Raw genomic sequence first — 19860 nt, 5'->3', positions numbered from 1 at the left:
ACAGGGGCTAGGCATACAGTGGAATAGTTTTGCCATCACGATCTTGCATCCAAATGGCCTGATAAGACAATCCCTGTAGACATGCAATGAAATCCTTTCCTCCAGTGACAGCATCACAAACTGTAATTGTTAGGCATTATTCTTTCTTTGACATTGACGTGAAATCTGTACTACAGAACACAGATCTCATGCAGGTTTACATTGCATTAGCACACTCTATTATTTACCTACGTGCTAATTATTCTTCAGTTACACTGAACTTACACAAATGTTTTGGTTCTCAGTGTTTTCCTGGCCTAGGCACATTACAATGGTTGTGTAGGGAAGAAAGTCTGTTCATCCAGCTTTGAATAGGGAATCCTAGCACGGGTCTTGAAAGCATTCAAGAAAAAGCTTTGCAGTTCTACGATAGAAAATTGTTTCTCCTCTTTAATTTTTGTTTCCCCCAGAAATCTAAATTGTTCATAAAGGAAGTAATCTCAGGTTTACTTACTGCAGGACTTACATTCTGCTTTTCTCCATACCCTTTCCTAAAGAAATCCTTTACAAGGTGCTCCCCAACACTGAGGTAAGACATACTGTGTACTTGTCTAAAGCTTTTTCTGAAGTGACAAAGAATATTAACTTCTACTTTCACTTATGCATCTGCAGCAGCAATATAGTCACAAAAATTTATAAAGGTATGGGATTTTTAAAAACATTTCTAATTTCCTCTCAGCATTTCCTCAAGAGCAGATGATTGGTCTTGGAAGCTGAAGCACACAAAGGGTATTAGTGTGCTTAGCTCTACTATTGATTTTCAGTGTAGTCACTTTGCTTCAGCAAAGGTTGGGCACCTCTGTGGTGGGGAGCAGAAACCTCTGAGGAGACAGAGGATGTATGTACAGAAGTGGGCAAAGAGAGATATTTGTTCTTTTACAGCAGATGTGCAGTCTAAGGCAATGCTGTTTCTAAGGATAAAAACTGAAAAAAGGAGCTATCATGACACCAGTCAAAACACACAATCCTTCCTTTGTTGGCAGTCTCATCTGCTTTTGTGTGTACTCATCCCAAAAGGGAGCAAGGCTGGGAGACACTCTAGCTGCACAGAGCAATCTGAAGTGAAGAAAATCTCTTCTTCTGTGAATCTCCCAGGGGACCTTGACTGGTACCTTGGAGAACACCAAGGAGCAAAAATTCATCATAATGGAAAAGACCTAAACTTCTCACAGGCAAAAGAATTAACCTTGTCCTAGGATTTAGTGGGAAATCACCCTGGCACCTCTGTACAACCTGGGCAAGGCAAGAGTGTCTGGAGATGTTTGCTTAAAACCTGGAGGATGCTGGTGGCTGTCAGTGGAGCCACACCTTCCATGAGGGAAACATGAGAATGCTTAGCTCTAATGCAAGATTGTGCATTTCTGTAGATTTCCATCCACATAAATCAAAGAGATATTCACACACTGCCTGTGTGGTGCAAACTGGAGGCAACGAAGATGGTCAAAACACTTTTGCTGACATCTGGACTACATTTTATTGGGCCGCAGCATCGAAGGTTGTGTCACCACCAAAGGTTGTGTCACCAGCCAATCTAGGTTTAAAACAGTTTGTTTTCCTTTTTAGTGAGCAGGCAGATACTAACAGAAATCAAGACAAAATGCAAGCCTGTTTTTAACTACCAAATGAGAGCATGGGTATTCCACCAAGTCCACTACACACTTAAGCATCATTGTTGATTTCACTTGCAAGGCACTACTCCAGCAGTGCTGAGCAAGCAATACAAACCCTCTAATAAAATGTCCTAATAAAGAAAAGTTCCAGTGAGTGGCAGGCACTTAGGCTGAAATGGGAGTGTTGGTCACATGGGAGTATACAGTAGAAAACAAGGGTGTTGGCAGATGAAGATAAAAGAGACAATGCCATCACTTTCATGGTGAAAATGGTGTGTTTTCATCTCAGAATAAGGCTACTATGAAGGTTTTGCATTTGAATATTTTCACCCAGGTAGAGGAAAATAAGTCTTTTCATTAGACAGTCTCCATGTATTTGAAAAGTGCTTTGGTACCTTACTCTAAATTTAATGATGCGAGTACATTTGCAGTGGACTCACTTGGGGTGCATGCATGCATACTTTGTGGATAATGAAGTCATCAGCAGTTGCTTGGCATTACTGGATAACTAAATAGGTACTGCAGCATTGTTGTGAAGAAGCTAAAACAGCCTGGGGCAGCCCTATTTTATGCATCTGAGTTTTCCCAAATTAATTCTGCATTCATGAACTGTTGCTATTTGTATCTGGAAGGATGAAGCTTCCAATTTTTTACCCTTTTCTCAGCCTCTTTGGAAAATTTCCCCATTTCTTCTGTTCAAATAAATGAAGTGGGAGTTGCCCTTCATGTGAAGATGCAGGGAGGGCATGATGTACACATGAACAGAGTCCCTCAAAGGGCAAATCACTTCTCAATCTGTCATATGGTAGAAGCACTTTTCAGATGAATCATTACTAAAATACAGCTTCTCATGTATCAGAGTAACTCAGTTGTTTAATTCACTAATGTATCCACTTGATGTCACTGTCACTGCCCAGTAGAATTGCTAATGTCAAAGGGTTTTCTGGTCACAAAGTCTTTGCACCAATAAGTGACTGAGCTGCACAGTCCACCTTTTGGATCCTTCCAGGTAGCTCTACCCCTGTGACAGTCCATTTTGTTGATGTGGGCATTTCTACTTCTTGATTCTCTTGATTCATGTTTTGCATATCCCTGAAAAAAAAATACTAGTTTTCAAGGTTGTCTTTTCCTGCATAGAAACATTCAATCATTCTGTTTTTCTTGAAAGTATAGAAAAACCTTGTAGAATTACTTTAATGGTTTGTTATTACTCATTTCTTAAGGATAATGACAATTTTTCAGACATCAGTGAACAGCATTTTTTTGTTAATTTAATTATTTATTAATGGCATGAAGCTGAATCAGTGCAGGTTTAGGTTGCATGTCAGGAAAAGGTTCTTCACCCAAAAGGTGGTTGGGCACCTGAACCCACTCCCCAGGGCAGTGGTCACGGCACAAGGCAGCCTGACAAAGTTCAAGAGGCATTTGGACAGTGCTCTGAGGCACACGGTGTGACTCCTGAGGTGTCCTGTGCAGGGCCAGGAGTTGGACTCAATGATTCTGATGGGTCTCTTCCATTGCAGCATATTCTGTGTTTCATCTCTTGGTACTCTTATCATCATTACATTTCGTAGTTTTATGATGAATGAACTAGATTTTGCAGTTTTCCTCTTTTTCTCTTTCCAGCATGCTTTTTTGTCTTCCTGCCATCTCCCATAATTTTGTTTACCCTCACAGAAGCAAAAAGGTGATGTACATCTATTCTCTCTATATTTCTTTTCATAATGAAAATAGATGTTTCAAAAAATATATAAAACCTAATTTTTAGCTATTTTCGCATCCCTTTCTCCTCGACTTATCAGATTGAGAGATCATCTGTGAGAGGGAGTAGAACACTTAACCACTTTAAGCTGGGATTTAGGCAATCATCCACAGCAAAACACAGCTATTGCATGTGAGCTGTTCCTTGCCAAAGCCCGTTGGCCAGGATCAAGTTCTCTGGGGACAGCTGTATCCTGGTTTAACAGGCCTTGATCCTTTCACTGTTGTCTTCTTTCTGCTCAGGTCATAAACACTTTCTGTCAGTCTGTAGCTTTGTCTTCAGTGCCAGAATAAAGATCTGACCCAACAAAGCATTGTAATATGCTCTTTGCTTCTTGTTCTGGGTGTCAGCATCTTAGCTGTCCTCCTGCCCCCTCTCTAATGCCACTCTGTTGGAATCCTTGGAAGGGCTGGAAAGCTGGAGAACTGGCATGTGGTTCTGCATATTTGTACACGAGACTTTATTATTTTTGTGCACGTAGGTATTATTGTGGAGGCTGGAAAAGAAGATTGTAAGCATTTCATGGAAACATGCATTCAGAGCCAAATCCTCATTAAAAACTGCCTTAGCATCCAGGCCAGGAGAGAATTGCAGGCACAAAGATTATTTGTGTGTACTGCACTTTCAGAGGGTTACTGAGATTCATGTTCCTCTCTACAACATCTCAGACAGTCAAGTTTTGCTCTAAGAGGAATAGCCAAGCTTTTCCCCTGTAGAGCTACAACAGCTTTACACTGCCCCAGAAGACCAAAGCGACCTTAAAACTGGTGAAGCAGGAAATAAGAGGATTATATTATTTTGAGAGACAACTTAGACATGGCATTCTCAAAATCAACACCTCACTTTGCTGCCAAAACAGGATGCATGGCAGTGATGCTGCCTGCCCCAGTTCACACACAGCTCTTGCACTGCTGCCCTCTGGGCTGTTGGTAGCCGGTGTTATTTAGAGCTGTCCTTCTGCTTGGGCTGCAGAGCACTTGCTTGGCAAGCAGCCACGCCAGGCTCTGAAGATAGCAGAGGCCAATGCTTCTGCCCTGAGCTGTGCACTCAGGCCACAGCAAATGATCAAGATCAAAGGTTTTGCCTTTTTTTTTTTCTTTTCAAAGCTCTGGGGTTAAACTCTTTCCTGTGTGAGGACTCCCTTCAATATATTCTTAAGGGCTGTTTTAAAGGCATTTTGCTCCCTCCCGTGGATAGCAGTAATTACCAAGTTGTGCTGAACTGTAATTTTGGAATAGACCATTAGTGGATGGCAGTAGCAGTACACCACCATTCCTACAATTTATCCTTCATCACCCAAGGTGAATAAGAGAAGGACCCTCGTGAAAGAAATTCAAGTCTGGCATGCTTAGGTGAGTGTGATTTCCTTTTTTCCCCTCAATATCTTAATTCTTTATAAGCTATTTGTGGCCTTATTAGCATGCCTTTGCACTATGTGAGCAGCACAAGGAAGCTGGCTGTGGAGAGTCTGGTTCATTGCCATGAACAGGGTAGCAGATGTAGCACTGTCCTCACAGCAATCTGCCTTGCTGCCATGTCAGCCAGCAGCAGCTGCAAAGATGGCAATTCTCCATGTTTCACCCTCTTCCTCACTGAGGTGTGAACTTGCACACCCAGATAATGCTGTTAAAATGTTAGTAACAATAGGGTTGGGATTTTTTCCATTACGCTTGTGTCTACAGTCTTTTCTGTTGGACTGAGGGTGAAATAAGAGGTGAAATCTGAAAAGAGGAAAACTTCTTTGTGAACAGTATAGAGAAGGATGAAAGAATGAACCCATTTTAAAATTTTATTCATGTCCTTTTCAAAATTGCAGGAGAATGAAACTTAACACAGAACAAGTCAAAAGCCAGTTGTACACCAAATTTTATAGACCACATGTTACATCTATTACATCTATCATCCATTACAGGTTTCTGCATTACCTGCATCACTGTGCTTCTCAATGCAAAGGCCCTGACTCATAAGTCTGACAAATCTTCCTCCATGGAAAGTAAATTCTTCAAGGCTTCACCTGCTCTGCAAGACCTGGCCCAAATATCAAGGAATAATAGACAGGTTTCAAAAGTTATGCTTATAGAGGTGCATCACCTCTATAAGCATAACTTTCAAAAGTTATTTGAAAAGTTAATTAATGGTGTTTTGTTAACACCATCAATTAATTTTAAGCATTTGTTCAGTTTTTCTTACCTGCATTGATGGGATTTCAGAATACCCTGCTAATAATGCCTTGGCTGACCCCAAGGTCTGACAAAAGCAGTATAATTCAGCCTGATCTTAGAGACAAAACAATTAGTTTAAAATGAGAAAAATGAGCTTTATACAAATTTGGATAGAAAAGTTTCAGCTGGATGTTAACACACTTTGATAGCACACCGTCTCTACTGACCCCAGCAGAGTGAATAGCTGCTATTAGGAGCTGGCCCCAGAGATGGAGTATGTTCCTCTATGCCTACTGGAAAAGCTTCTCAGCTGAAAGGGCTGTCAAGCACTGGAAAGGCTGCCCAGGGATGTGGTTGAATGACCAGCCCTGGAGGTATTTAAAAGTGCTGGGCTTGGCAGTGCAGGGTTAATGGTTGGGCACAATGCTCTTACAGGTCTTGTCCAACCTAAATGATTCTATGGTTCTGTTCAACTGACTCCATCCACAAATAACACCAGCTAGTCTTTAGCTAGTCTTGTCTCTTGCATGCTTATCTCAGACTTCCTTGGTGCTGTGTAACCACAAAATATTTCACATGCTCTCCAATACTCCTCCATCTGATTGCACTCCAGGTGTTTACGGTTAGAAAGGACACTCATAAATCCGTCTTTAAAAATCTGAAGGGAGAGTAGGTAGAATAATTTCAGTTTGTTTTTTCTCCTTATGCTTTTGTGTGAGAAATGAGCTGCAAGGGGCAGCTGGGAGCATGCATGAACACAGCCTTGAAGAAGTGATCAGAAATATTTTTTTCTAAATTGTAAAAAAGTTGTGCCCATATTACTGATCAGTCTTTCACCTGTCCAGCTCTGATTCTGGCTCCTAAACTGGTCAGCAGGTTTATGAAAGCAGCAGCTGAGACACTTTCTTTAAGCCAAGAACAGTCTCAGGAGCTGCAGATCTCTCCAGCTTACAGCTGCTTCTATGTAGATTTTATTTGTTCCCTGAAGAACAAATAAAACTGAATCCATTTCTTGTTCTGTGAGACAACAAAGGTCTGTGTGCTGCAGCACTAGGCATACCATGAGGAGAAGAGGAATTTCTGCTTCCAAGAAGCAAATGCTTGTGAGTATCTGAGCCAGGCCAAAGAGAGGTCACTTGGATCTTCAGGTTCTTCTTTCATTGATTTCCTTACTTTGAAAACGTTTACAAAGCAAGACTTTCTATGCTGATAGGTCCTACTGGATAATTTGAATTTCTGAACACTAGTTCATAGCTCTTATGCTGTATCAGCAAAATATAAATGCAGATTCAAAACCAGACCAGGGATAGCAACAGTGAAACAGTATTGCAAACAAATGTCTCATGCCCTATCCAACAAACATAGGTGTCCTACAGCCTCTGGCACCAGAGAGTGCAGCATGGGGGGACTGTGACACTGTAGGAGCCAGCGAGGCAAAGCAGAGTGTGAGGGCAGTAAGCTCACACCCGGCCTCCCACTGGGTGCCTGGACTCTCAGCAGGAAGGACATTCCTGCACAGGGAGCCCCCTCTAAGGTAATTTGTTACTGGAAGCAGGACCAGGCAGCATTTCTGGGACTACCTCTGCCCGGTGGGCAGTGCCCTGCTGGGTGAGTGCACAGCCCCTCAGGGGCTCTGGGAAGGTGCAGACAAGCTGTCCTCACCGCCCAGGCCTGGCCAGTCCCCATAAACTCTCTCCCACAGCACTGCCCTCCTGCAAGAGCCCTTTTCCAGCTTGCCTTCCCAGGACAGCTCTTCCTGCTAGGCAGAGCCAAGCAGCTGCACCTTCAGCAAGCTGCTTCCCGGCCACCTGCTGCCCGTTTTGGTGGTCCAGCTGGGGAGCATTCCCGGCCTTCACCCCATCGGCCTCTCCTTACCCTGAGGTGATGACATGTTCTCAGAGGGGGCCTCAGACCCGTGGCTAATGAAGCAAATTGTTCTTGGAACTATTTCCTGAATATTGGCAGCCTTGTTCTTTTGCATCTTAAAAACAAACCCAGATTTTTAATATCACTGAGCACAGTTGGTGAACTCAGGACAACACTTGCATGTCAAAGGTGGTCATGCTACTACTGTATGACACAATGAGTTTTTCTCAAATCCCCACAATAAACTAGTTTGCTTTAAATCCCCTTCTTTTTGTCTCAATGCCCTTAACAAAATATCTAAACAGTGGCCAAGCCCTTTCCAAGGTAATTCTTTGCCAGTTTTCAGAAAGCAGACGTGAAGACCTCCCACCCTGCAACCATTGTCCCCGCACCAAGCGGCGTGGCCCCATGGCAGAGCCGCTGCTCCTCCTGAGGGAGCTCAGCCTGGAGGGTGCTCACCTTGCTGCCCACACATGAAATGCCTGCTCTGGCCATTTTTGCCTTTTACATACAGCCTCAGCACCAGCTAACTGCTCTGGCTGAGAAGTGACTGCAGATCAGGGCTAAAATGATTTCAGGTGTTTCAACATGGATTGGGAGGTAAATGTATGTAAGCTTCATCCTGCTTTTCTCCATCCTGATCAGGTGCTGTTTAACGAGGAAGGAAAGCCCTCCTGATTAAGCTGAGCCATCCAGGGTGAAACTCCCCTGCTACCAGCAGGTAAAGTCTCTCCTCAAAGTGTTCTTCCAGTCTCCTCAGAGCGAGCCACCACACCAAAAATAACCCCTTGTGCCCAGGCTGCTTAACTGAGTTGTGGCAAGTTTGTATTTTGAGAAAGTTATTACGGTAAGCAGAATGGCTGGAAATTGTTCTTTTTCTTTATTTTGTAGTCAGATTTTGGGAAGCCTATTTTAAAATCTTGGTTGTTTTCTTTGCTTCCCCTGTTAAGGGAGAAATGCGTGTCCCCTTTGGGAGAGGTTGTGAGGGGATGGATATTTTGCTGTGGTTCTAATATGGAAAATCCAAGGTTGGAAAACATTATGCTTGACTCCAGAAGTTTTGGCTTATGCTTTTATCAGAAAATATACTGTTGTGCTGGACTCTCTGACAAAATACAAACAATGTAAACTATACAAACAATGTTTTTTCTTGGCTGGCAAATATGTTTGCGTTGCTAAGTAGCAGGACCATGGATTAAATCTTGGAAAACATTGTGAACTATTAGAAGAAAAAAAATATATTTTGCCCAAGATACCCTAAAGCAAGGATTTATTTAATTTTTACCTTCCAATTTTGTGGGTAATCTGAGCTTTCCGGCTGACTTTGTATCTTAGTTGTGCTGATCTGCTCTGGGTTGTTTGGGTTTTTTTTTCTATTGTATTTTTAGTTGCTGCTTGGGCATATTAAACCTCTAGCATAAATCACTTATTGTATTTTGAAAGTTGGATAATGTGTTTAATGCACCCAACATTGAAAATACACATCTGTTTTGATGTTAGGTGCATCATGGCAGCAAATAGCATCATTTATCTTAATACTTTTCACTTCATATATAAATGAGTAATGAGTTTACATCCATAGAGGCATTTGTAAGCTGCATGATTTGGTGGGAATTTTTTTTTTTTCTTCTAGATTTTTACAGCACACTGTTACAGCTAATTTTTTAAAATATATTTTTAGGAGGTTTTTTTAATTTCTGGGGGTTCATTTGCTTATCTCTGCTTTCCCCCTGTACAATGTCTCCACTCTGTTCCCAGTCAGGCTATATTTTATACTTTGTGCCTGGCAGGGATGTGTCTGTGCTTTGTGGTGGAGCATTCTCAGTGTCCATCACCAAGAGAACTCCCTCTGTCCCTGGCCTGTGTGAGCCCAGAGCTGCCACATGTGTGTGTGTGTCTGCTGAGGGGGGAGCACAGGGGCAGCTAGCCTGCTTTCCACTTCTTTGCTGATGCCAGTTCAGTGTGGGGAGGGAATGCACCAATCTAGTTATTGGGTTAAGTACCAAAGCTGCAATTTTTATTGAAATACAATAATTCAGGCATCAGTGGCGCCTGGCAGATAGTAGACCCCGGGGTAGTGAGTGTTCATAAAGCTTGAGGCCACCACATGCCCTGGGTTGCAAAGCAATGTGACCCTCAAGAACCCTGCCCCTTGCTGCCCTTTTGTCTCCCACACCACAATATTCCTGTCAGGCTGTTTAACAAGAATCATGTTTTCTCGGGGTAGATTGTACCCATGCACTATTTTACACTCCTTCTCCTTCTCCCTGTGTAGAGATACAGGGCTAGAAGAAAGCTCTTGGCTTCTGAAGCAGTCTGTACTATCATAGGTACCTATTTCATATTGCTCTGTTTAAAAGTATATTAAAACTGCATTATAAGATAAAAGGAAAATTGGGTTGCTTGCCCTCTTGCTGGGAGACAGCTCAGGATTCCTCGATTTCCGAGTCTCAGAAACTTAGCTCCAATTTGCAGACTGTAGTTATTTGGCCCATCACCCATTCTTAATATATGAACACTGTCCTCCAGCTTAAGCAACTATTTTGTCTCCCTGTTGTCTACTAACAATGACGTGTTGGGAAACATCATTTATTCCCACCCTCGCTCTCTTTTTCTAATAGACGTACCAAGACCTTTAATTCCCACCAAGTGTCCCTGCTGTATAAAACTGAGTAAGAAGTTTGTGGAGTCATGCAGCACCTGGCCTAACATCACCACATCCTCCTAATTTCATGTCTGGCTCCTGCAGCGCAGAGGAAGGTGTTCCTTCAGCTCATAATTTACTGCTTGCAGATAAATTCCCTGATAATGAGAATCTTCATCCTACTTTCAAAGGTGATTGTGAATGCCTCTCCCTGCAGAGGTAGTCCTCTCAGATCACAAACCAGATGTGATGCTAAAGGCACCATTTGATGTTGGTACCAACCCAACCATTACTATTTGCTTCCTAATTTTGGTTTTTACACACTGTCAGATTTGCATCTGTAATTGTCACTAAATTAAGAAAATTAAATTAACAGCACCAGACTGCGTGGGAAGGGAAAATAGGAATAGGATATGTTCTATGTCTCTCTTCAGTTGGCTTCTACTTTCTCGTAATTAATCACTCAGATTGGGGTGACACTTTTGGAGACCATCCCATATTTTATGTAGTTTTTATATTTATTTACATATGTGTGCGTATTTTTCTTATTTTATATATATAAAATAGATGTCTGTATATGTACAGAGGGAATTAGAAGTTATCTCGCTGGCATCAGTACCTTACCACATGTAGTTCATAGTAGATGAATGAGAATTAGATGATTTTCTGTCACAGAGACTGAACAGCACCAGACAACATCACTTCTTTCCCTGTTCTCCCTGTACATTTTTGGGACATGCCATCTGGTAGTGACATCATCCCAGAGAATCCACAAGTACTCCTGTTGGACCAACAGACATCATACAGAGCAGATTTGTCATTACAGCCACACGTTTTCATTTTTTTGATGGTTCAGTGCCAACATTTCAGGAAGGTCTCACCAATGAACCAGCCCAGAGCTCCAGAGTATCCTGAAAATGGATAAATGTCAAGCTTATCTTTCTTGCTGAACTTTAAGGGCCACTGCACTTCCATGGGTTGGTGTTTCCAGTCACACAGGTACTTGCACCTCAGACCAGCTGGATTCAGGGGAGTGCAAACCAGCCTGACACAGGTGTCACAGCTCCCAGGTGACATGAGTTTGGATGACCTTGGTCCCCCGTTGTACATGAACATATCCAATAAAACAGCAGTGCACTGGCACCAGCTCCTCACTTCCAGCTGTGGGAGGCCCACAGGGTGGAGGGAGAAGAAAGAAATTTCTGTCTGGGACCAGCAGTGGGTGGTGCCCCAAGGTCAGGAGTGATTCTCAGCGATGGGCTGGTGGATGTTATGACAGCCTCCTTGTGCAGCTGCTCTCCCAATTTCTAATCTGTATGAAGAGAAAACAGGGGAAAGGCGCTTTTTTTTTCTTTTTTTTTAAGGTGCATGTTATTTAATGTCACCTCTTGGAAGTATCAGTGACTGTGAGATCTGCTCTTGCAGCCAACAGCGTGCAGGCAAACTGATGATGCTCTGCCTGGAGCCATGGAGAAATCCATGAGGCTCAGTGTGGACAAAGTAACCTGGCCATGGAGTATATCATTTCAGGACCAGGGCCTGGAATGAGATTTTTTTACATCTTTAATGCAATTTCAAATCTGCAAGTAAAACAGAGTAAATGAATTAATCAGCTAAAGGTACCTGGGGATTCAGAAGTTGCAATGTGTCTCTCTAGCCCTCAATCAAAAAGCATTTCTGCACCCTTGCATCAAACTAGGCAGACCCAAATAATATGATATTTTTAGTGGGGCTGCAGCATACTCTGCAACAGTACTTCTTCAGAAATGTGGTGTTGTGCATCCTGCCACTGTACATATGCACACTAATATAGATTTGCCTGGATCTTTTATTCTTTGTTAATGGATAGTGACTTCTTTCTCTAGTGTATAAAAATGTCTCTTGACTAAATTCCTTGAGCTATGAAGCAGTATAATTTTTTTTTCACCTATATCCTGATGGACAGCAAAATCCAGGGTGTGACAAATGGCACCTGACATCCAGGAAGGAATATATCCTTAAGAATAAATCCATATCTCCAAACTCTCTCTAATTTTCTGGGACAGGCCTTTCATTCTAGATCCATATCTAGTGCAGTTTCACAAAGACTAGATCTTATTTCTCAGTTCCTGTGAATTACAAGCATTACAAAAGTTCGGTTACAAAACTAAGTTTCTGTTTACTTCAAAAACCTGGCTGAAGTTTCTAACCATTCCCCTGTATTTTGTGTTTCATTTCAGAATGCAAAATGTAACTTGGAAATATATCCATAATTTTTGTCAGAGAGCAAAAGGCAAAGAAAATACCCATCTAGAGATGTGTTTTGTAAGTAGCCCAAGAGATCCATGGTTTTTGTTCAAGTAAGATGTCCTTTATTAGGGTGGAGAAGATGAACAAGAAAGGCTAGATTGAGGCATTATAATATTTGAGTATAAACTTGCTGTGTTATTACCAGACTTACTGGAATATTCGAGCCTTTAGCAGTTCTGAAGTGCTTTAGCACTTTACTGAAGTGCTGAAGGAGGAGATAAACTGATCCTCTTTTCTTTAATTGCTTGACAGAATTTGGAGCATCCCTTGGTTTGTTATAAATGACCAGAAGTTTTGCAGAGGGGCAGATAGATATGATTATAAACACTCATCCATGCTCAGTGTTTCTAAACCTCTCATTACAATATTGCATCAACAGCTGTGATTGATGGACATTAATTTCTTTGCTGCAGCTATAAATCATTCTTTTTATAACACTGAGAACACTTCATTCCCTGCTACCTTCTTCTGGAGGTCCTAAGTTTTTTAATTGAAGAGGGTTTTATGTTTCCTGATCTCTCTTTATAATCTGGGTGATATCTACAGTGTAGTTTTGTGGTTAGCAATTATTTTATCACATCATTTTGGAGCTACCCAAAGTTTTGAAATAAAAAGGAACAGGTAAGAGGGAAAACTGATCCACCTATAACAGAAGGCAGAAGGGACTACATAGAAAAAATGCTGCAGGTCTTTCAGAGAATACATTCAAACAATATTCTATTTCTTTCTCTGGATTGCTCTGTGTCTTTTTCAGATGCAGATTTCTTTGCCTTTGATTAGCAACAAGTTTCTGACTGGGTTCTAAGGGAAGAAACTTAGAGGGCAGGGAGTGCAGTGTTGCACCAGCCGTACATGCTCTGCCTTGGAAAACCTGTCAGCGGTTTGCAAACATGAACACAACAGAAAGGGTGTCTGAGAGGTGGGTCAGAAGTTAACAGGATTTTGCCCTACTATGGAAACTTAAGCCTCAGATCGGAAAGTGTTTATGTGATATCACAGTTTGAGTGACAACTGTCAATAGGTGTTGGATGGAGGTGAGGTCAGTATAGATTTTTTCAAAGGCTGTCTGCTGGTATTGCCTGTCATGAGATAGCTGTCATTTCCAAATCACTCCATACATTCCATAAATGTAAGGCATCAGCATGCTGGCAGAAACACTGAGGCAGCAACTGTTATGAATTTATTTCTTAGCGACAGTGCTATTCTTCCAACTGTAGTGAGTGTGAATTTTCTACACTTATAAAATATTTGGGAGGACCCATAGATTTAGTAAAAGCATTAATTAAGGTATTTTTCTGAAATTTGTGTGTGTTTGGTAAATTTATGATGTGCAAATCGCTTCTAAGACTTTTAATTAAGTACCCCAATGTATTTTATGTTTCTTTTAATGGACAGAAAATTACTTTTCCTCAAACGGACTTCATTGTACAGTGTTATGCATTTTTCATCTGATGTGGGGAAAAAATCAATTATTTTAAGAGTTCTGTTCTTCTGGCAGTTCATTTAAGTGAATTCTTACTGTGTTAAATGATCATCAGTATTTTCTTTTTACGTAGCAACTCTTGTAAAAGTATTGTAATGCACACAAAAAAGTGTAATTTGCCATCACGTAGAGAACATTAGTCTTGTGCCTTTTATGGACTCATGAAGCTCTCAGTATCAGCCACAGTGCTTTAATTTCTATTTGGGTAAAGTTTGTGGGGAAATGAAAATGAAAGATTAAGTAATAGAAAATTGCTCATAGATTTGAATATATCTTTTATTTATTGCAGCTAAGGGGCTGTAATTCTGATGAACCCATTTGTCTCGCTGTAATTCCAACAAGTCCAGTGGAATAAATGATTAATTGCCTCCATCTGACCTCAGAACCAGGTCTGGAATAGTTACTATGTGCTTTGGGTTGTGCAGAAATATTTGTGTTGAAAGTAACACCCAGGTAAATGTAATAAAACTTAAAGAAGTTAAATCTGATTTTGTTGCTACTGATTAGAGCTTTGACAAACACATGAGTAAAAGATTAATTTGACATTTTGTCTAAGATAATTATTTTATCTTCCAAAACCACAGAAAGAAGTTGGAGCTTGCACTTTATCTCACTCTGGATTTCTTAGCTCAGGGGCTGTTGCAGATGGTTGGTTTCATCAAATCATACATTTCTTTATTTTCGCCCAGGGGCGAGGGTCTACAACTCTGAGAAAAATGTTTCTAGAACAATAACATGCTTTTCAACTGCCTTCACTACTACAAAATGAGAAAGGTAACTGCTAACAATGACAAGTTCAGCAGCAGGATGCAGTAAGTATTACACGTATGTACGTGCAAAGTATCCTTCTAACACAGATAAGAATGGAAACAAGTATGAACACACTAAGATTTCCATCCTGCTATCTTTGGTCTCTTGCTAAACTTTGTATGTGGAGTAATTATAGTATTATGATGCATTTTAGTAGGAGTGAACATTTAAAAAAAATATTTAAAACAATTTTCCAAACATAAAAAGAGGTTGGAGGAATGAATTTTTAATGTATTTCCAGGATAGTGTTTTCAGAAATTTGAGTCACACTTCCTAATCCTAAGTGTTGGGTACACAAAAGCAGTCCCTTTAGAACTACAGCTTCATATGTAGAAATTTGGTGTTGGATTTTTTGGTTTGTTTTGGCTTTTGCTTTTGAAAAGATGCAGAACTGTGACTTGGGTATGGTGCAGGTTCTTTCAGGTTTTATTTTAAAATGTTTACACTGGAGCAGCTCAGGAAGAACCAGCTGTCCAAGGGCTGCAGGCTCCAGAGATCCGATGATTCATGGAGAGGTGGGGTCAGATGTTCCTGTGCCAGTGATTCATCCCTCCTGTGTCCTGCAGCTGACTCTGTGGCATGGCCAGAGCTGAGGGCCTGGTACCATGGTGTAAATCATTATTGATTTCAGTTTACATGGACATCCCTGGATGCGAACTGCTGCAGCTGAGGACTCTGATTCACGGTCTCTGTCAGGCTTAGAAGTGGTGTCTGAGGAGCTTTCTGAGCATAACAACCTCTTTTCCAAATGCATCCAGTGCCATACAAGTTGGGACTCTGAGTCTGGATTACTTTGCTACCCTTTTGTGAATATTTATTGCGTTCTGCTCAGTATTTGTATGCTGGAGTGTAAAACAGACAAAAAATACAGTTGAAAAACTGCCTAAAATAAAGATCTCAGAGAGCAGGAAACACACATATTATAGGAAAAAAACCACAGGGCAACAGGCCCTGTGTTCAAACTCTTGATCAAATTGAAAAATTACTACTTTGTAAGTTCTTGTAAATGCTAGAAATATTTTGGTGGAAGAACCTCATCTACATCTTGGTGGGGAAAATGAAATGGAAGAAAGTATCTTTTCATGAGAGGTCAAAAACTTTATTTTGCCAAGTTCTTCCTATGGTTGTGAAGATTTTTCTTCCAGCAGAAAGGAATTCAGACAAATTTTGCAAAAGCAGATGCTCAAATGTCATGAGGGACATTGTCTAAAAGAAAAAAGTGTGTGTTGGGGGAGGATTGTATGTGCAAACCAGCCTGTTGTTGGGACCAAGAACCCAGGGTACATCAACCTAGTAGCTGTGACAATCTCACCTGCCTGTAAACCCACATACAGGTAAAATAAGTAGAGAGCAGCAACCTGCTAAGCCACTGATTCATCTGTAGATTAGATAGAATATAGACCCTTAGATTTGTGCAAAGGTTGAGATAGCTTCTAGACTGAGCTGAAGTTTCAAAGGGATTTGTCCTGATTTGTTATTTCTCCATGAAAACACCTCACCAGCTGTCCAGAATTCATATGCCTTTCAAACCACAGTGTGCAAACAACAGAAAGTTTGTTTTGCCATGTCCCCCTGGCACCCACACATATTAAAAGCACCATACTTCAGTGCCCAGGCAGATAACTTCGATTATTAGCATTTTTAGACAACTGTTAGAAACGTTTCTATCTTCTTTTACTACATAGGGTGAATTGCAACCAGACAGACCACTCTTAGTCATGGCATTATGATGGCCAGTGCACGTGAGTGGACAAGAAATTGGATTATACATCAGACTTCCGTTTCCTCTCTGCTCCTCCTTTGCTCTGGGGCAGGACCTTTCTCATCTCCTGTGAATTTCCCTGCTCCTGTCCTGCTGGGCCTTTTGGTCAGCCTGCAGAGAGATGCAAACCCAGGCTGTGCCCACTTCTTCCCTTCCCATGGCTTTCCTCTGCCTCCTTCTGTCCCTCTGAGACCACCTGGAAACAGTCCAAAGGAGAACAGTAAGATTGCCAAAATTATTTTAACAAAAGATGTGATTTTAGATGTTAGATTTTACCTAAATGAGAGAAGTGGAAGAGTTGTGTGGTTTAGTGTGGCAAAGAATATGGGAAATGGAGATGCAAGGGCAGGATGTGGTAGCAGTCTTCAAATCTTTGAAAGCCTGCAGCAGAGGGCTGAGTCTGTAAATTGCCTGGGCTTTGTTTCAGGTCTGCAACAGGTGAGAGGCAGTGGTTAAAGTGCAATAAGACTTCAGAAAAGCTGTCTCATGTTTAAGGCAGTTGGGCAGTGGGATGAACAGGCTGTGACATCTCCATCACTGAGTGCTGTTACCAAGATTTTTGGATGTTCTGTCAGCAGCAGCTGATTCTGCTTTGGGACGAGGGAATGGACAAAGAGATCTTTTGGGAAGATCCAGATTTGTTCTAATCCAGGAAATAGGGTCAGGAAGGGGGCTGACATAGTGACATGGCAGGGCCATGCACAGAACAAGATGCAATTAGGCTGCATGGAGACCAGTATTGTGGATAATTCAAGTATGCAAAAAGCCTGTACAAAATACTGGTTGGGCATGATACATCTTTACAGTTACGTTTCTGTCCTGGTACCAATGCCACTCATCATTAGGGAAGGGGCAGGAAAATGTAATTTCTTTCATTCTTTTAATGCAACTATTGGATGTGAAAATTGCAGCCCACAGCTTCCACATTTTGAATCTGCTACTGCACTTAATTTGGAGGTATCCTTGACCCCCCTGGAATGGGTTAGTGACTTCCTGCTTTCTTAGTGGTATCTTGACCTGCTTTAGACTTGCATTTTATTTACGGGTTTATTTCAAAGTGCTGGTTTTGATGTACAAAGCTCTTTTTGGATTGGATCCTGTATATCTCTGAAATTACCTGTCTTTTGTATTTTGCTTCAAGAGTTCAAATTACCTAGAAATTTTTGAGTTAGGGTGCCTTAAGCCCTACACCATAAGATGATGATGGTAGGTTACATTGGCTGTGTAATACCTTTCCTCAGTCTCTGTTGCCCTTCTGGATACCTTTTCTTTTTTTCTGTAAAGCAAAATAGATGAACAGTGGAGTTGTGTTTTATTTTCTTTGATTAACCTGAAGACTGCCTTCACATTAGATAATTTCAGGCAGCTGCTTTGGTTAGGTTTTTGCATTTTATTGTAAACACGTTCTTAAACATTCCATGTGACTCATTAAGTAAATAGGAGTAAATGGACTTACCAAGTAAATAGGAGTAGTCATGTTGTAGGTAGCAGTACACTGGCTTATAGTGTTTGTTGGAGTTTTGAACTCTCTTTGCAATGTCACCTGAAGTCTTTACCTGGACATTTGAACATGACCTTTTCTCATGCACCATTGGAACAGGGCACTGCCAGCAGTAGGTGTTAGAATGCGCTATGAAACCAAGCAGCGTTACAAACTATGGTGGTGCACAGATATTTTCAGTTGCCTGAGTTGCTGAAATGAGCCAATTTACTGTTGGCTAAAAGCTGAAAGACTCATCCATGTCACAGAAGATGATTCCTCTGTCCAGGGACTGGAGGTCTCCGAAGAGGAGCAATGTCAAGAACAACCACATGGTGCGCATGAGGCAGTGCTTCTCCAGGAGCTGATTTATAATTTACCTAATTCTAACCCTAGGCTTTGAGGATGAAAAGTTCTCCACAGCTGTGGAGTTTCATTATGGAAATAGCACAAAATATTTGCTGATCAGTGGCATTCTTTGGGTGTGTTTATTTGCTGGTGGCACACTTTCTTCTCTTGAGGAATTGCTGTCTGGCGTCTTGCTGCATCCATGCTGCTTCCCAGGGGCTGCTCCAGAGTGTGCCAAACATTCATTTCACTGGCTGTTTAAGGAAGTTTTATGTATTGCTCTGAGGAGCTGGTGATGACAGGGATGTTTTTAAAAAATGCATTCCAGAAAACGGTAACTGCCAACTCTAAAGTTGAAAAAGGTTTGTTGCAGTGTCATTTACTTTTAAGGCAGAGAGGGAAACAAAGCCTTCAGCTAAATTCATATGTCCTAGAGCTGCTACTATTTTATAAATTATTTTCATCTCAACACAGCACATTCCTTAGGTTTTCACTTGGGCAGTTTCTCATTGACTTCTTAACAATGTGAGTTACTCCAAACAAGAACTGTGACACCTTTGCAATTGCAGTGCTTCTGCGTGTTCTGGAATATATTTACTTGAATAAAAACAGGAATTAGAAAAAAAAATTGAAATAAATTAAGGAATTCAGAACTTGTTCTTGAATATTCATATTGACAAGAGTTCTGCCACGCTAGTACATATTGATTGTCTTTTTCTCTTTTTCTATTTTTTCAATCTTTGATCCTTTGTTTGGGTGTTCTCTTGAATTGCATTTTCTCTGAGCTGCAAATGTTAACAAACTTGCACAGGAGAAAACAGAACAAGTGAAAATGAAGACAAAACCAAAAAAAATCCTTTCCCATCTCTGCAGCTGGCAAGGACCCCTAAACAGCAGGACCAAGCTGTTCTGCTCTGTGTGGGAGGAATAACTTGATAGCTAGCTCAGATTCAGCGAGACAGTTTAAGCAGTGCTCCCAAACCGCTTTGATGTAGCAGTTCTTCATTACCAAAAAGAAAAGGTGGCAGTCTTCTGCTCTGACTTCTGGCATGTGTTAGCCAGCCAGGCCATGCAGGGAAGGAGCAGGGTAGAGTTGGGGAAGACTGGCAGAGCCAGTTGTGGTACCGTTGCTCCTGTCGCTTCCCATGTGCCTGGAAAGGGTCCAGAAACATGCAAGGAACATCTGACCTCAAGATATCAATGAGCACTTCAAAGTGCCGATCTGTTCATTCATTCTGACTGTCGTCATGGCCAAGGCATTGGGAAGATGACAAACCTGATCAGGACCATGCTGTGTATGTTCTCTGAGATAAGGCAAGTGGGAAAGCTGCATAATCGTGCTGACAACAGTGATAAACCTTGCTCCTCCCATGCTAATAATATTGTGAGTGAATAATGGAATTCATAGCCAAATCATGTTTGGTTTAGACATTTGGAATTGGATTGAAAATGCATTTTAACTGTTAAATGCAGCCAATTCCTGTTTTTTTCAAACTGATAATTCAGGTAAGATGTGACCAGTTAACACCGGCGGGGGGTGGGGAAGGCTTCTCTCTGTGTTTGAGTTGTTTTGTTGCCCAAGTTAGAAAAGCCCAGGTAAATTTC

General features: G+C 41.3%; 1 long non-coding RNA gene across 8 annotated transcripts; it reads left to right on the top strand.

The window, feature by feature from the left end:
- Window positions 1-8102: 8102 nt before the first annotated feature.
- On the top strand, window positions 8103-17569 carry LOC135444990 (uncharacterized). Of its 8 annotated transcripts, none has more exons than XR_010439410.1 (6): window positions 8103-8160; window positions 12303-12387; window positions 13127-13291; window positions 14145-14244; window positions 14545-14667; window positions 15079-17569. It is a non-coding gene; the product is annotated as an uncharacterized LOC135444990 (long non-coding RNA). The 8 variants fall into 8 exon arrangements; XR_010439409.1 differs by having other exon boundaries at window positions 8111-8286; XR_010439412.1 differs by having other exon boundaries at window positions 8111-8286; window positions 14145-14308.
- Window positions 17570-19860: the final 2291 nt, after the last annotated feature.

Source organism: Zonotrichia leucophrys, chromosome 3, assembly GCF_028769735.1.
Source record: "Zonotrichia leucophrys gambelii isolate GWCS_2022_RI chromosome 3, RI_Zleu_2.0, whole genome shotgun sequence".
NCBI classification, from domain to species: domain Eukaryota; kingdom Metazoa; phylum Chordata; class Aves; order Passeriformes; family Passerellidae; genus Zonotrichia; species Zonotrichia leucophrys.
The sequence above is the reverse complement of the archived record's forward strand: the minus strand, read 5'-3'. Positions and strand labels throughout refer to the sequence as shown.